Here is an 18,668-nt window from a genome sequence, read left to right as displayed (position 1 = left end):
TCGAAGAAGGATCAGCGCAGTACTAGCATACTGTGCTGATTTTCTGAAGCAGAACTTCTGGTCGAGATTTGTGAGCTCATGTGGATGACTCCTAAAGACCGGATGCGTGTGCAGTTTGCAACATCATCCTCAAGCCCGGATCAGCAAGGTTAGAACGTCTAACTTGCAAGGTAATAGATCTGATCTATTGTTTAATACATACATTAGATATAGTATAGAAACATATTGATATGATCAACACGTAGTTCATGCTCTATATATTTTAATTTCTGATTTAATGCTATGTAATAATCATTTAATAGAATCTTAGATCTAGAGATTCTCTGATTTTAAAAAATAAATTTTGATTTATTTTAGTCTTCCGCTTCCTGATCTTAAAAAAGTTTCAAGATCTAACCCTAAAATCCTAGATATGGTTCTTTCATTTTCTTCTTCCCTAGCTCGCCCATTCTTCTCCTTGTGGGTGGCTTGTTGATGCCGAATGCTTTCTACTCCCTGCCACATGGGTAGGGTCAATCCCAAGCACTGGCTCATTGCTCTGATAGACATCATTAGGTTGCTGGTTGGATTTAGCAAGAAATCTCTGACATGTACACTAGTTATTACTATATGTATTATATATCGACTATTTAAGTGCATATTTATGGAGCAAAATTATTTTGAGTTGCATTCATCATGATATGGTCATGTTTTGATGGCATAATTGGTTAAATGGGTTAAAACATAGAATAAGATAAAAATTAATTAAAAAGAGGTATTGGACTAGCCACGTTAATTATACATAGTTAACCATGAGTAGTAATGTTGTGTGTGAATAGCCAACCATGGGCAAGAATGTTGTATGTATATAGTCAGCCATGTCTAAAAATGCGATGTATAAATAGCCAGCCATGGATAGGAATGTGATATGTTAGTCAGCCACATGTAGGAACATGATATGATTCACCAGTCACGAGTATAAGCATGGTCATGACTAGGTCAAATACCAAAAAGATGATTGGATATTTTAGGATTAATTGTCATTGAGTCTTACTTGAATTAATTGTTGAGAAATATTTAATTGAAAATATGGTTATCATTAGCATATTTGGTTTATTAGATGGCATCCAGTTCGGAATCTTCGAAGAAATCTTCGTTCGGCCAATTCAATCTACTTACATCATGTTCTTCATTCGTTCGCGCCAATTTAATCTTCGTTCGTATGAATGGTTATGATACAAAGACTGATCAATTTCGTTTATGAAATGTTCATGATACAAAGACTTCGTGAATGGTTATGATACAAAGACTGATCAATTTCGTTCGCTGCTACTTACATCATGTTCTTCGTTCGTTCGCACCAATTCAATCTTCGTTCGCTCGTCAATTCACAAGGTCTCCTTCAGATTATGACTTCAGAACACCCCCTTCAGAAGGGGTGGCTCGTCAATTCAATCTTCGAAGAAAATATTTAATTGAAAATATAGTTATCATTAGCATATTTGGTTTATTAGATGGCATCCAGTTCGAAATCTTCGTTCGGCTCTTCATTCGTTCGCATGAATGATTATGATACAAAGATTGATCGATCATTCGCATGAATAATTATGATACAAAGATTGATCCATCAATTTCGTTCATGAAATGTTCATGATATCAATTCACAACGTCCGTCAATTCACAAGGTCCTTCAGATTATCACTTCATTCGCTCGTCAATTCACAAGGTCCTTCAGATTATCACTTCATTCGCTCGTCAATTCACAAGGTCCGTCAATTCACAAGATCCCTTCAGATTATGACTTTTCACACTTTATGACTTCCGAATACCCAAAATACCCTTTCTTTCCCCAAATACCCTTTCTTTCCCCTTCAGATTATGACTTCACGGAAGTCAGAATACCCAAAATACCCTTTCTTCCCCTTCAGATCAGATTATGACTTCAGTTCTGAAGTTCATGATATCAATTCACAAGGTCCGTCAATTCAGATACTTCATTCGTCCAAAATACCCAGTTCTTCCCCTTCGTTCTTCCCCTTCAGATGTTCTTTCCTGGGCGGCTCGTCAATTCACACCACTTTATGACTTCAGAATACCCAAAATACCCTTTCTCCCCTTTCAGAAGGGGCGCACAAGACTTTTCATCCTTTGGACCCGAGCATCATTGCCGCGCAAATCCTAAATTAGATAAAATTATTCCAACAACTAATCGATGTGGGACTAAAACGGATTCTCCATCTCTATTTAAAATACACCCACACCTCCAACCAAAAATATGGTTCTCTCTGTCGAGAATGCATGTGGCCACAGGACGGATGAGGTAAACCAATCCTCGCTCTCAAATCCATATACCGCTCACCTTTGGGAAGCTACAGGGGCGTGTTGCTATAGATGAGAGTGGAAGAGGAGGAGGAACTGATAGCATTGTGAGCAAAAAGTGTCCGGAAGTGTATGTTTCCCTACCGCGCGCGGCTTGGGTTGGCCCGCAGCAGGTGCAGCAGATGGGTAGGCGGCAGGGCTCCATCGGCAGTAATGAGGTAAGTGAATTTGATTAAAAGATGGTGATCTTATTGATGCTAAGAGGTTCCAGGTTTTGCTCTCTCTATTTCACAGATGGAGGACTTGGAGGCCGGGAGAAGAGCTTCTGGTGACAAAACTGTTTTAGATGTGACATGTGAAGATTCAGAAGCGCACGAGGTCACACCTCATTTTTTTTATATTATTTCTTTTTTTTTGGGTTGGGGAGGGGGTGTGGGGTGTAGAATTATATTCTTTCTTTCGTTCTTTAGGACAACAGTTGATCAGACTATCTAGTTTTTTTTGGCAAGTATAAAGACTATCTAGTTGCCGCAGTCACTTCCAAATGGTTAATGTTCTCTCTTACCAAAAAAAAAAAAAAAGTTAATGTTCTCAACAGTGGATCATTGTGCTGTTTCCCTGTTTCCTCTTCAATCTTCCCTTTTCGCTCTCTATATCCATGTCCCTGTTTCCCTGGCTGCAATTGGAATACCCTGCTTCTGATCTCTTTTATAAAAAATCATGGAAGAAGATTAGCACAAGACGCATGAAACGATTCCCAAAATTTGAATCAGAAGAAAGCACAGTTACTTCCCTGGCACCGTTTCATGTACCTTGTAAATTAGGAGCCAAAAAGCTTTTAGCTTTGCTTTGATGACATCTGTCTTTGAGATGGAAAACATATTGCAAGGCTAATGACCCACTACTTTTGGTACGTCATTGAGATTTCGGTTGATTAACACTAGCAAAGATGATGATCAATTAAGAAAAGAAAGAAGTGAAAGTAACTAGAAGGTGGAAGAAAGAAAGCATTTTATCCTTGAAGAGGGTCAAAAAATTCTCACATACCCCTCTAGTTGTGATAGTAGAATATCTGATTCTTAATCATACTTGGATAATACAAGATTATTGCAATGGTCAACACACAATTCTTAGAGTTACATAGAGATAGTTGCTCCAATGTCTGTTTATTTATATGATTTTTTTCTTTACGAGTATACTAGAGGTGCAAATGAGGCGAGTTGCTCGCGAACTACTCAAGCTTGATTGGAGTCTGAGTTCGACTCAACTCGATTATTATCGAGCTCAACTGAGCTCAAGTAGTCAAATCGAGTCAAGCTCAAGTAGCAGGATATTTGGCTCGAAAGTTCGCGAACCTACTCAAATTTATATATATTTTTAATAATATTATTTTTATATATAATATATATTAATATATATATTAATAGGCTAATGTTTGATTTCGAACTCGAACTTAAGCTCGAGTATGACTCGATTGATATTTAATTTAAAGCGAGTCAATCTCGAATTTTATCTATTTTTTATCGAGTCGAGCTCGAGCTTAGAATATTAAGGCTCGATCGATCTCGAGTCGAATTTTGAGTCTGAATATTTTGAGTTGAGTTAAATTTGAATTTCTAGCTACTCGATTCGACTCAGCTTGATTACACCCCTAGAGCGTACTAATTAGATTCATTCTTCAAACTCATGGTATATTTAGAATTATTAAAATATTGATACTTTTAATTTTGCCATAGTAAGACTGATTGCCAAATAAGTGTCATAAAATTGATATGTAAGGCTATGTGAACATTTTTTTGCTCATGCACCCATGCTATTTGTGTTATTGGAATTTTCAAAAGACAAAAATGCTTACGTAAATGCTGATTCGGCATAATTTGCATATGTATGTATCATTTTCTACAATTTTTTAAGCGAGAGAGCTTTGTTGCCTTCCTCTAGCAGGACCACCATTCACAAGTTGAAACATCTTGTGGTGGAGAAGATGAGCGCCCCACAGATCATATGCTTCAGAACCTTCCTGAAGAGGTGAGTCAGTACCATGATCACATCAGCAACGGTCTATTAGATCAAGTACTACGGATAAATTTTATGTTAACCACTTTTTTTTTTTGCTTAAAGTAGTATGTTCTGAAGAATAATATAATGACTCAAAGTTGTCTATGTCAGCAGCAAGATTTTTCTGCAGCAACTACTAATGCGTTTGAAATAGCCGAAGTTGATACGGTAATCAATATGCATTCAGAGTCGATATGGTGAACTTTGTAATATATAAGCAACCTAGGTTTCTGCATGCTCTCTTTTATTATAATTTCGGCAATATAAGTGTTCTCATATCCTGTGATGTATAAGTTAGCTTTTGACATTCTAATTTTTGCACGCATTTTTCTTACTACTGAATTTGTCATATTATGATAACTATCTCCAGATAGAGTTTTTAGTCAGTTATTCCTCTCATCCCATCATATAGAGGTTTGCAATCAGTTATTCATATCATCTCAACGAAAGGACTAAGAAACTGTACAATTCCATGTCATAACTATTCATGAAGTATTCATGCTTTCATGTTCTCAAAACCATTTAATTAAATATTTGAATAATTAATTATGTCATCTGTTTTCTCTCGTGCTTTTATAATTTTTTTCACATGTAACAATCTTCTAAATGTAGACAAATATACATGTATAGCATATTTTCTAAAGCCACCTTTTTATTATTTATTTCTTGAAAAATTTTGCTTTCTTGTCACCTAGCTAAATTAAGGCTTATTTTCTAACCTGCAACCACACCAGCTAAGGCAATGTACCAGTCGAAAGAAAAATTTAAAAAAAATGTCCCTAGGTGTCTTGTTTTAGTTGCAACAATTAACAGTTGCAATCTAAACCACCAGCATGCCTGCAATTTTTTTGCATGGTAATCTCATTTAAATGATGATACCTCTGGTTTTGGAGGTGAAAGGAAGCCATGAGTTTGCTAATAAAGATATTTTGTTGGCTTGCTATGGCTAGCTGATGAGAATCTGTTTGAAGTGGCCTATGTGTCCTTTTATATATATATATATATATATATATATATATATATATATATATATATATATATATATATATATATATGAGTGCTTGTACCAACAGAAGATTGGCTGTCAGATACATATCTTGTTCATATATGCCTAGCATTCACATAGATGGTGGTTGTTTGTTTTTAGAGCAAAGGATGTATTTCTACATCTAAAATCAGACGTAGTGGTACTGCTATCTTGGCTTATAAAGAATCAAATCAATCATTGTGCTTTCAAATTATATTTGGATTATATTCATGGCCATTTCTGCCAACCTGTGACCCATTTTTGATGCATTGCTATTATCTATTGTTACTTGAATGTCTAATATTATTTTTTGTGACGAATCTGAAAATTTTCCTAACCAATTGCTAGGATGAACAAGGGGTCAGTGGAGAAGAGAGGAATGAAGGGATAGAAGTAGAAGAAGAGATGAAGCGCACCTCAAAATTTTCTTCTTTTCCAATTGGCATTGCTGGTGCTGGAATCATTAGTATTTTCTCTGGATATCTAGGAGATCATACTGGACATGCCAATACAGTCCCTCTCAAGGTCTGCACCTTCTTCATGCTGGCCACCTTCATATCTGGAGTCAGCATACTGGTTTTAAGATGGCTCCATCGTAGCTACCGCATACCTATTAAAATCTTTAGAATCCTTAAGTATACGACATTGGGATTTTAAGCCTTGCAATGTTTGATGTTTCTTTTCTTTTTCTAAAGACTTTTGCCATTCTGGCCTTTGTTCCGACACTGGTTATACTGATGATTGGATTCTTTATGGTTTTATACTGTTAGGGGTCCATTGCTCCTTAAACATACCACTCACATGATACTCTATATAAAGGGGCCTTTAGCGTCTGTTTGATGTGTAATAAGTTTGGGAAGAGAGAAGGAGAGAGTCCAATGGTGCCCTCTTTGGTGAGACATGAGGGAGCCTTCTTATATGTCCCAATGTTGTTCATAAAATATTTTCTTTCATAATTTTTTCTGGTAGCACCTCTTCTCTGCTATTTTTTCGGTATTTGTTTGAAATCTTGGGCTGGTCCAATGTATCATGGATAGCATGCTGTTCTACAGAGCACCAGAACTTACAGTAAAAAGAAAAAAAAAGGAAAATAAGTATACTGTGGCCACATTATTTATACGGCGGACAGGATTAACTTTGTTTCATTCAGCAAAGTACTCATGAGAACAAAGCTCCATAAATTGAAAATTTTGCAGTCAAAGAAGGATCCTTTCGATGAAAAATCCCCAAACCCTGCAACATATCATTGTCCTACCAAGATTAAGCTCTCGAAACCTCGGGACCAACTCGTACCACCACAACTTGCACAAAATCCCATATGCTTGGGAAAAAAACCCCAACTGGAACCTAAGAAACCCTTCTGACCTCCCTCAGGTGCTCTCCTTCCCGCAGATCTCTGAACGCAATTAAAAGAAAAAGAAGCAAAAAGGAAAAAAATTTATCAACGTGGGAAATGGTCTTACCTTTTAAGTTTTTTCTGTCTTCCTTTGTTTTGGTTGACTGTTCCTATGCTTTCCCCCAATATTTCCTCTGTTGCTTCCATTCTCAGGAGTCTCAATCGGGTGGGAGGCTTGGAGGACAACATAGGATCGTAGGGAGAGTAGGAAAGGAGGGATCAGGGAGTGCCAGGGGCGAAGAATGACTTGGAGGACAACATAGGTTGTAGGGGTAGGATGCTATTGGAAGGGTTGGCGTGGAACTTATATGGCAGGATGGAGGTCTGGACCCTGAAGGCAATTACCGCTATTAGATCGAGTGAAGGGAGGGGTCGATTGGGTGGAGCAGCGCTTGTGATCAGTGGAGCAGTGCTTTCTTTTCCGCCTTTCTCTCCATCGTTGGCTTGGAAGGCGGCCGTGGGCTAGGGCTTTGTTCGCTCGAGAGAGCGGACGGAGGCTCGATGTATTTATATGCATATATCCTTAACTTACATTAAGATGGGCAGGTGAGTGACATTGTGAATAATACACCGGACAGCTAGTACACCGGTAGGATCGGCCTAATATAATCCGATCCATCAAATCGGTTTATATTTGATCTATCATAAATATATTTAAATTTAAATTATATAAATTTATATTATAAATAAATAATTTATTTAATTTATTTAATATTTAAATCAGATCTGAGTTTCAGATATTTGACCTATTTAATCTGTTTAATATTCATATCGGGTTAGATCAGATAATCTATTTTACTGATTTAACTCATTTAAGATCTGTTTAAATTATTTAAAACCACTTAATTATTTCTGATTCATTTAATCCGACCTATTAAACTCGTTTAAGATATTTAATCTGCTTGACATGTTTCTGATCCATTTAATCCGATCTATTTTATCCGTTTAACCTATTTAACCTAATTTGATATGTTTAATAAATAGATTAAGTAGATCAAATCAGGTTACTTGTTTAATAAATAGGTCGGATTCAGATATAAATTTTTAACTTATTTAATAAATAGATCAGATTTGGAATGATAATTTTTTGATCTGACCCGCATTAATCTGATTCGTATCTAACCCAATCTGACCTAGTTTCCACTCCTATGTAACATCAGGCACAAGATATAATTTGTCCTTCAAAACAAAATGGCATAATCCCACTTAAAACTCATGCAACAAACTTTGCTGAAATGACAAACCCGATGTTTGACTTGTCAAATAGCATGAAGTTGAATTTGGTATTTTGCAATAGAGAATCTTAAAACATTTGATCTTTTTTGCAATAGAGAATCTCAAAACATAGATATTAGCCTCTACTGCAATAGCCCTTCCCTGGATGGTCTTAAGTAAATACTACTTACTAAATAAGTTATACACCAAAAACACTATAAAGAAAGGGCTATTTGTGACGGCTAATTACTGTCACTAATAGCTCGTTAGCCATTGCTAATACTATTAGCGACAGCATCCCATCATTAAAGATCTGATGGAAATAACCTTATCACTAATTATCACTATTAGCAACGGTAATTCAACTGTCGCTAATAAGATTAATTAGTGATGATATTAGTGATAAAAACTATCACTAATAATTTTATTTTTTTTAATTAAACTGTTAAAAAATTATTAGCGAAGGCGTTACTGTCGCTACTGCAGTTGCTAATAGTTTTTTATATTTTTGAATTAAAATTTTAAAGAACTATTAGTGATGACAGGTATCGTCACTAATGCCATCACTAATAGTTTTTAATTTTTTTAAAAATTCATAATTAAATATTTTAGAATCTATTTTAATCATGTTAACAAGTGATAATATTTTTTAAAATCTATTATAAATAAAATAATAATTATTTAACATAATCATAAATATAAAATTAATTATAATATATTAAAAATATAAATTATATAATTTTATAAATTTATACTGCTTTATAAGTATCAAATTATATACATATAAAAAAAATCATGTAAGATCCTACTCATCGTTCTCCTCATTCTTCTTCTGCTCTTGTCATCCTCTCTCGCAGCTGGTGGATGAGAGCTGGATATTTCAATACTTTATAATGAAAAAAATAAAATATTATTAATAAGTTTCAATATGAAAGTATATATATTGATATGAAGATGTATATTTCGATATACTACTCTGATTCTCGAACAGATTATTTTTACATATTTCATTCGATGATACGAAGCTATAGACACCCCTGACCCATCGTTTGGATGGTTAGATTAAATTTTTACCCTTTAGATCTCTTTTTTCGACTCAAGCCTAAATATGTAAAGCTTCTAAATAAAAAATTTAAAACAAGTAAAAAAAATTATTAATAAACTTACCTGCTATAATGGCTATGACAACGAGCCCAGCTAATCATGCAGATACGATCTCGAAGAATCCTAATGATCGTATCGTGGATGGTATCTCGAAAGCTCTGAGATCGCTGGCTCAAAAGCTTCTGTACGACCTCCTCCATATGTGCATCAGTCCACATCTAGATCGTCGAGCCCTGAGAGGAGGACGTCGATGAAGAGTATCTAGTTATTGGAGGATCAAAGTTGTAATCGAATCCTATGGTCCGGCTCCTACTCACCTTTCCAATTGCTCTGAGCCATCCCTTGAGATCAAGGAGGGGTTGAGAGGATGGATCCTCACCATGCCGCAATATGAGATACTCCATATAATCCATCTATATAGTTTAAAATTTTTTAATCCATATATATCAGTATATATAAAATTTAATAAATAATATTTTAAGTTGTTACCACGATCTATCGAGATCAAAGATCTAAATAATTATCAGTCCTCTTAGACTGGTGTGTGGCCTCCCATATCTGCAGCTATCTTGGTGCATGACCCAGCTATCATATCTATAATAAATAAATAGTAAAATTAAATTAATTACTAATATATATGATCAATTCAATACGAAATTAATTTAAATATAAATTTTTTATCAATCTATCAGTCACAACATGTGTCCCAACGGAGCTATCAGTGTGCTTGATTGGATGCTGCTAGGTGGATCAATTCTATCGTGCCCTCTACCCCCTACCAGAGTACTCCTTAGTACTCCACTGATCGCAGAGGACCTTCCATACATCCGTCCGCATCCAGTGATCTATATAAGACTTTCAGTCTGATGTTGATTCGAAACTAGAGTACTTTATGGCGGACAGTCGAAGGCTGTACAGCCCATCCAGGAATCTCTGCATGGCCACCTCCTCGAAGGTCCGATGGCCAGCCTCTTCATCCTGAATAGTTTCGAATTAATAGTAGTCCTACAAGTAGAAGCGATCGTATATTAATAAATAGAATATAAACTTATCACAATTTAAAAATTAAATATCTTTAACTTATCAAGAACATCTCTCAGGCTGCATCACGAGCCTCCGATGGCCAATTAGAAAACTTGTTCACCACCCTTATCATCAATCGTCAGATGATTTTGATAATCACATGAGGACTCCAGGCTCTGTAAACATGCTGCAAAATTGATTTTGAACAATAAATATTAGTCTTTAAAATGACTAAATTTTAAATATATTCAGTGAAGATATAGTATTATGAGTGACTTTGAATGTGAATGAGCTCTCTATCCTCTGATTGAGTCGAAGATACTGCGAGCCGAATGGGTCCTCTACCACAGTGCTGACTCTGAAGCTGAACACTACTCCATGTGAGTGTGGGGTCATTGGTGACCCCACGTCGTCCGAATTTGAGAGTATCAAGATATCATAAAGAATATTATACTAAATAATAAAAAATAAAATAATATAAAAGAGAATATCTAAAGTATCAGAGTTTACTACGTAGTATGTAGTCACAGAGCCATGCAAGCTGGCTGCATGAGAGCTTTCTCCTCTAGAGTTTCTCCTCGACTGTGACAGCTTCGGTCTCAGAAAGATATGATCTATAATTTTTAAAAATAAAAATAAATAAATTTATAGATTAATTATACAATTATGAATGATAGTGCAAGATTTAAAATGATATATTTTGTTGGCCAATAATCTAATGATCTGTAACTAAGTTAATTAAAACTGAAAACCTATTGTAATTGATATATCTCAAACCTAAACCGGTATAGAGGGATATATTTTAATATACGATTTTGATCTCGAACAGATTATTTCTACACATTTCATTCGATGATACAGAGCTATAGATACCTCCAACCCATCTATCAGATGGTTAAATTGAATTTTAATTTCTTGTATCCATCTCTTCCACCTCAAGTTTAAATCAGCACGAAGAGTATATTTTGATATACTCCTCCGATTCTCGAACAGATTATTTTTATACATCTCATTCGATAATACGGATATATCTACACCTCCATCCTACCATCGAATAGGAAGATTGACTTTTGATCCCTATATCCTCTTCATCCGACTCAAGTTTAACTATGTGAAGTTTCTAAATATAAAAATTTAAAGCAAGTAAAGAAATTATTAATACTGCTTGACTTACCTACTGTGATGGCTGTGACAACGAGCTCAGCTGAGAGTAATAAGTAACTAAAATATTGACCTTTACATGGGAACGTCCTCAAGATAGAAAGTGCAATATCTTGGAGGTTTGAATCTTTCTTGTTTCTTGAGTTGATTCTGCTTTTTAAGTGTGCATCTCGAGTCCAAATATTGTAGATTTTCTTATGATAAGTATGCAAAAAAGTTTAGAATCATGATTAGAAATCAACTTGCTACAGTTGATGTCCAGATCTTGCCACCTGCAAAGATACGTTACACTTATATTCATCATGTTTATATGAAAGTAGTTTATCTGTAGTAATTTGAAATCATATTTTCAAATACTTCAGCTAAAGTATCATGACTCTGAGAGGCATGAGTCTAGCTTGAACCCATTGAATTTTTTTAAAAAAAATAAAATAGAAACTTAAAAATAGTGCTTAAATCAGAGACCAACAAAGTAAACAAGAGAAAGAGAAAAGAAAAAGGATCAAATCTGTCATAAAAAAATAAGGTATTGCAAGTTCCTTTGTATCTTTAACTATGAGATGGCTGCAAGCGATTGTCTATGATGTAATAGACCATCTAAGCTTGCCCTGCAAGTACAACAACAAGAACAGAAATATATCACTTCCATCAATCTCTCTCTAGACTCTCTAGGTGTATTTCGCACAGATAGTTATCATAGCTTTTTGAGCCCCTGACTGCCTCCCCAAGCCCCCCACCTTTACCCGAGCTTGATCCAAAAATTCTTTTCAAGCTTTCGATCAAGCTTAGACTCGATGATTTTAAGAAAAACCAAGCTCGGGCCTGGCCTTAGCCCAGGCTTGAGCCCGATTCCAACCCATTTGGGCAGGCCCGAACCATTAGATGGCCGCAAAATAAGAAGGTTGCAAACTAGGAGTAAATTTTTTTTAAAAAAAAATAAAAACTTAAAAACAGTGCTTAAATCAGAGACCAACGAAGTAAACAAGGGAAAAAAGAAAAGAAGAAGGCTCAGATCTGCCATTGAAAAATAAGACATTGCAAGTTCCTCTGCACTTTTAACCATAAGGTGGTTGCAAACGATTGCCTGCGATATAACAGACCGTTCGAGCTTGCCCTGTAACTACAACAACAAAAATAGAAATGCATCACCACCATCTCTCTATAGACTCTTTAGGCGCATCTCACACAAGCAGTCATCATAGCCTCTTTATGAATAAAGCACTACTGGTTTTTGGTTGGATGCGGGCCGATAGTACCGAACCCACTCTCAAGTCGGGCTTGGATCGGGGCAAAGATATATCCAAGCTCGATTCAAAATTAAAATGGATCCTGTAATTAGGCCCAAGTCCAACCTGAATTATTTCAAGCATAGCCCGAAGCCCGATCCGAATTCGGACTAGCCTGAAGCACATTGAGTCGGCCCGGACCCAGCTCCAGCCCTAATAATTATTAAATAAAATACTAACTAATTAATTGAATTAATACCTAATTAATTAATTAATTATCTAATTAAAATTAATTAATATATTAAAATAAAAAAAACTTTTAGTGATGGCTCAGGCACCGTCGCTAATACTCACCAAAAGCACGAAAATGCAGGCCAGAGACACCGACGATGTAGGAATGATGGTGCGGGGATGGGGATGGTGATTCGACTAGAGAATGGTAGATTTGGCAAGGGGGGCGATAGATCTGGCAAGGATGGCAGTGGATCCGACAAGAGAACGATGGTGCGGGGACTCCGGTGGCATGGGGATGACAAAGGGGGAGGCGGTGCTAGGGAACTAAGGAGGAAGAGAGGGGGGGTCACGGTCGCTAGTGGGAGAGATGAAAATCGAGGACAGGGGGGAGAACGAGAGGGTGGGGGGGAGTCGGCTAGCCACCAAAGGAGAGCCAACCCAAAAATTGAGAGAAAAAAATGAGGATCGGAGAGGGGGGTCAGCGGTCTCGATCATTGGTGGGAGAAAATGAAGGCGAGGGAGTGGAGTGGGGGAAAACAAGGGCAATCGCCGATGGGGGAGCCAACCCCAAAATCAAGAGGACCAGAGAGGGGGATCGGAGAAAACTGAGATTTTCATCATTAGGTGGGAAAAAATGAGGGCGAGGGAGGGGGTGGGAGAAAACGAGGGCGGTCGTCGGTGGGGGATCCAACCTAAAAACCTAGAGGGCAGGAGTGGGGGTTTGGGGGATAGGGAGGGGGGTCGGGGAAAATGGGGGTTTCGATCATCAGGTGGAGGAAAATGAGGGCAGGGGAGGGGGTAGGGAAAACAAGGGCGGCCATTGGCATGGGAGCCAACCCAGAAATCAAAAGGCCGGGGAGGGGGGTCAGGCGTAGGGGAGTGGGTCGGGAGTAGGGGAGGGTGTTAGGGGTCTTTAGTCATCAGGTGGGGGAAAATGAGGGTGGGGGGGTGCGAGGGGGACGAGGGCAAGGAGGAGAGGCAAAATAGTTGGAGAAAAAGTTAGAGTTATTAGTTATGGTGAAAGCAGTCGCTAATGATGCCGTTGGTAATGATTATTAGCGACGGACATTACCATCTCTAATAAGGTATTTTCATCATTAATAATCTTATGGTTTAATTTAAAAAAAATTATTACTTATTAACGACACAATATTGTCATCACTAAAAATCAAAAATACCATCGTTAATATTTTTTTTTTTTTGATGGTTTATTTTTTTGTCGTCATTGATGGTCGGTAAAAGAGGTTATTAACGATGGCAAAATTGTCGTCGCTAATGACCGTCGCTAAAAACTATTTTTTTTGTAATGAAAAGAAACGAATATGAAAGAAGTTATACATCTAAATATTTATAAGTTGAAATTATATATAAATCAATGGCCGATACTGTTTAATCATATTAGTTGATAACTTTTAATATGTCAATTTAATACATTGGGCAAGAATATGAAGGAACTCTCTCACCTCTACTATTGTAACACAAAGGCCTTGAATTACTTGTACATGTGTCCCTCTCTTTTTATCTCTCAAAAGGCCCATTTTTGAGTTGTTTAGCATCCCCATATATTTAATAAGAATAGCTTATTTGTAAGTTCCTTAATATACATATCTATAATTAAAATCACAATTATTGACAACTACCATTTGAAAGCTATGCACTCTATTGGGTAATTCATTCAAAAATCTCTTGCATACCTACATAAAAACTTAAACTTCCATGATACGGCTTCAAATAACTTACCTTGCATATCTAAAGATATCCTACGATTAGCACAACTACTCACGCCTTAATGGTGATGGGTGACAAGTAGGAGAGTTATCCTCACAACTCTCCATTTTCTATTTCACTGTGTTCATCATTATGTCCATCGACGCTAATTAAGTTTCTTACTTCACTTTTTTCTTGACAGAGCAAGAACCGAAATAGTAAATGAAAATTATGTAGCATGTAATATGACTACATCTATAGATGGCTGACAAATCCTCACTTGCCTTTATATATTTCTTTGTTATCTCTCTCTCTAAAACAATTTCAATAGAGAATATAGATTGCCATTGTAACAGTCATTATTTTAAAATTTAATAATTCTAAGTAATAGGGGCACACAGCCGCTCCCCTGCCTTCCTTTTCTTTTTTTTATTCTCTTTTTTCCTTTTCTCCTATGTTTTTATATATTTTTTTCTTATTGCGGTTCTTCACTTGTTTTAATCATTAAATGAAATTTCTGAACTACCTTGCCATTGTTTAGCAAAGAAAGAAAATATTGGCTAGAGTCTTTTGAAGAAAGTTATAATGGTCATTAATGTAATAATTGTTACTAAAAATGACACTACAAATGTCACTAGGTAAAGGTCAATGAGCCTAATATCTTATGAACTCAATTTTATGAGGCTAAGCTATTGGTAGAGGCAACTTTAGCTAAGGGTAGCAAATAAATTGGATCAGATGTTATATGGATCGAACTGAAAATCTATCAATTGCAACCCAATTAGTTTGTGAAATAGGTTAACAATATAAATTGAACCCTTAAAGAGGTAACTGGATATGGTGTTTCAAAAACAGATTGTATTAGATTAAACAGGATAAACAAATCTTAAATGATTTAAATTTCATAACTATACCTACATGATCCAACTATTGGACCAAATTAAAATCAGTTAAATAACTTGAATATAATCTATTTAACAGATACATAATGAGAATGATCTTTTGTAGTTTGAAATTTTATATTGGATCCAAGAACCTAATTCAGATAGGTTATTATTCAGATTGGCAAGTTGATTCATAGATTATCACCCTTAGCAAGGCAACCCTAGCCATTGCAAATCGGTGAAACCAGTAAGCCATCGCATCAACCAACATCCTGCCTCCTATTGTGGAAAACCAAGCCAACAAAGTTTCTTGTTTTTATAATTTCTATTGTTAGTATTATACAAAATAGAACACCGCAAGAGTTTTTCGTTGGATTTTTTCATGTATATCGTTCTAAATATGTGAAATTACACTAATATCTTTACAAAATTTTTATTTATATATATACCCCTATAAAATACTTATTTTATATGTATACTTTTTATTTTTTGTGTGCATATATGTTCATGCTATCTAATACCATTATAAAAATAAGCGGTTTAAAAATTAAAATGACTAAAAATGCCTTTAATGAGAAGATATGCAAAACAAAAATTTATAAGGGTTTACATGTAAATAGTAACTTTGCAAGAATATTCATACAATTCTACGTATTTAAGAGATATACACTCAAAAAAATTATTAAAATGATCAAAACTCGATTGAGACTTATCAAGCTTTCATGACTCAAAGTGATTGAATTATCTTTATTGGAATTACTTTTGTCATTTGAGCATGTGCCCCAAAGCTTGTTTGATTAATCTTATGATATGTTAATATAGTCTAAAATTGAAATACATGGGCCAAATCAACATTTACCTCTAAATTAAATAAGTCACATGATTAATTTAATAGTCTTTGAAGCACATGCTCAAATAGCAAAAGTCAATTCTAGTGAACATAATTCAATTATTTTTAATTAAAGAGGATGATAAAAAAGATCATATTATCATGCCATGTGATTCTATATTGACATCAATTCTGCTAAAATAAATCCTGATACCTTTATGAAATTCTCTCCTCAACAAATGACCAACAACTCATCATTTATAAATCACAAAAAATAATTTATTGATCTAAATATCCATAATTAATTTAAATTCAATATGCCGTATTTTTTAAAAAATAATATAGAATATATAGATGTCATAGACTCAATAGTGTTAAGTACATTAAAATCAAAAAGAATAATAGTATTATCAAAATGGTCATCTAATTTTCTAACTTGACCTAGTTAAGATGTGAAACAAAGATAAATTGACAATATCATTTGGCCTTTTTTTTTTTTAACTTGTTGATTCAACCAAGTCAAGAAAAACTTGGTAAGTTTGGACTCCCAACCTGCTTAGGTAGCGGCCCACAATGTGTTTGTCATCTAGGAGCTTCTTCTTCGAGATTTTTTAAGTCAACTTCGATGGCAGTGTTAGAGATAGGAGTGGTGGTGTTGACTTCGTCATCTACAATTTCACATTCGAACTTGTAGCGGTCAGGGACAATCATCTCTTTGATCCATCTGCTCTTTCTGTAAAGCTCCAAACTGTGTGGGTTGGGATTACTTATGTACGTCAGATTCTTCATATTGATTATCTATCTATTGAGGCTAATTCAGCTACTGTGATGTGTTGGCTTTATCGATGTATGCATGGAGATGCTAAACACCCCCTACTACATGATATAGCATCCATATTATTGGAATGCGTAACTTTTACCATTTCTATGAGGCAAATACGACAGTTGATTAGGGTAGCTGCATTTGTTGCGGAGCACTCTGGATCGTACCTTTGGATAAATTTATATGAGATCCTTATTTTTTTAAGGATATTTTATTTTCTGATTATCTTGGATATATTCACATTAGAACGGGTTAAATGTTCCGTTTTATCAAAAAAAAAGAGGATAAGTTTCAATAGAGTTTTGAATTTTTTTAATAAATTTTTTTAAGTGTATATCCTTATAAATATGCAAAATTGTATAAACATCCATAAAGTTTGCTAGTTCTGTGTATACTCATATAATTTTGTGGAATATCTATCTTTATGGATATTTCGGTTATTTTAATTTTAAACCAATTATTTCTTAATGATTTTAGATGGTATTGGTGTATATAAAAAAAAAAAAATAATAACAAAAAATAAAGATATGCGTGCAAAATAAATATTTTTGTGAGCTTGTACATACACACTGTAACTTTGTGGGAGTATTCATATGGTTTTGCATATGGTTTTCGAAGATACGACCAAGGATTAGCCATGATGTCATCCTCCATGAGCTCTATTCTTGGCTTCGGAAAGATACGACCAAGGATTAGCCATGATATCATCCTCCTTGAGCTCTATTCTTGGCTTCAGAACAGAACAACATAAACTTTGCATTCTTTTGGAAAAGGGAAAGCTAATAGCAAGGTAAATCTAGGTCATAATCAGCAATCCTTTGGTCTAACATTATCTGACTAAAAACTAAGGCAATGAACTTTTCTCCAAAGGCAGATTGGGCACTTCGCTTGTCAAACACCGTAAACTTAACGCCCCTTATTAATGAGTGTAACAAGAAACTTCCTCCAGACAGTCGATAGTCCCAACTGGATTTCCATTTCAGGGAATCACATAACCAGAAGTAAACAATTCCAAACCAAATAATATTAGCCGTGACGAGAAACTGTTTCACTGAACCAAATAGGCTAATGTTCCCCATTCTCCATCTTTATCCTAGAACTCTTTCACAAACCTTTGAGGGATGGAAGTTCTTAGCTACAAGCATGCTAGATTAAGACTTGTATGTGGTGCCGGCCTGATGTGTAGCAAAGAAAACATATGGGCCTGAGAAGTGGTGGAGAGACCAGCTTACTCTTCCATTTGGTGATGGGTGGCAGGTGGGAGAGTTATCCTCGCTTTGTCTTCACCATACCTCCATTGACACTGACTACGTTTCTTCACTTCTTATGACATGACACATGGTTACCTCTATAGATGGCCAAAAATTCCTCAGTCTCAGTTGTATCTCTTGCTATCACTCTTTAGATCACTTTGAATAGACAATGCAGATAGCCACCGTAAAGAATCATTATTTCAGTATTTAATAATTCCAAATAAGAGGTTAAATAGCAGCTCCCCTACTTCCCTTTCTTGCTTATTCTTTTTTTTCCATTTCTGCTCTGTTTACTTTATTTTTTTCCCTTATTATATCCTCTTCCCTTGTCTTATTTAAATAAATGATATTTGTGAGTAGCTTCCTGTTGTTTTGCTAAGAAAGAAAAAAACTTATAGCAGCCAATCTATTATGGACAATGTTATGATGG

The 18,668-nt window shown here is 35.5% G+C and overlaps 1 pseudogene; it reads left to right on the top strand.

Moving 5' to 3' along the window:
• The first annotated feature begins 12,919 nt into the window (after nt 1–12,919).
• The window catches only part of LOC140851473 (uncharacterized), a 7,150-nt pseudogene continuing 1,401 nt past the window's right edge, over nt 12,920–18,668 (top strand).

Source organism: Elaeis guineensis, chromosome 9 (genome assembly GCF_000442705.2).
Source record: "Elaeis guineensis isolate ETL-2024a chromosome 9, EG11, whole genome shotgun sequence".
In the NCBI taxonomy this organism is placed as follows: domain Eukaryota; kingdom Viridiplantae; phylum Streptophyta; class Magnoliopsida; order Arecales; family Arecaceae; genus Elaeis; species Elaeis guineensis.
The sequence above is the reverse complement of the archived record's forward strand: the minus strand, read 5'-3'. Positions and strand labels throughout refer to the sequence as shown.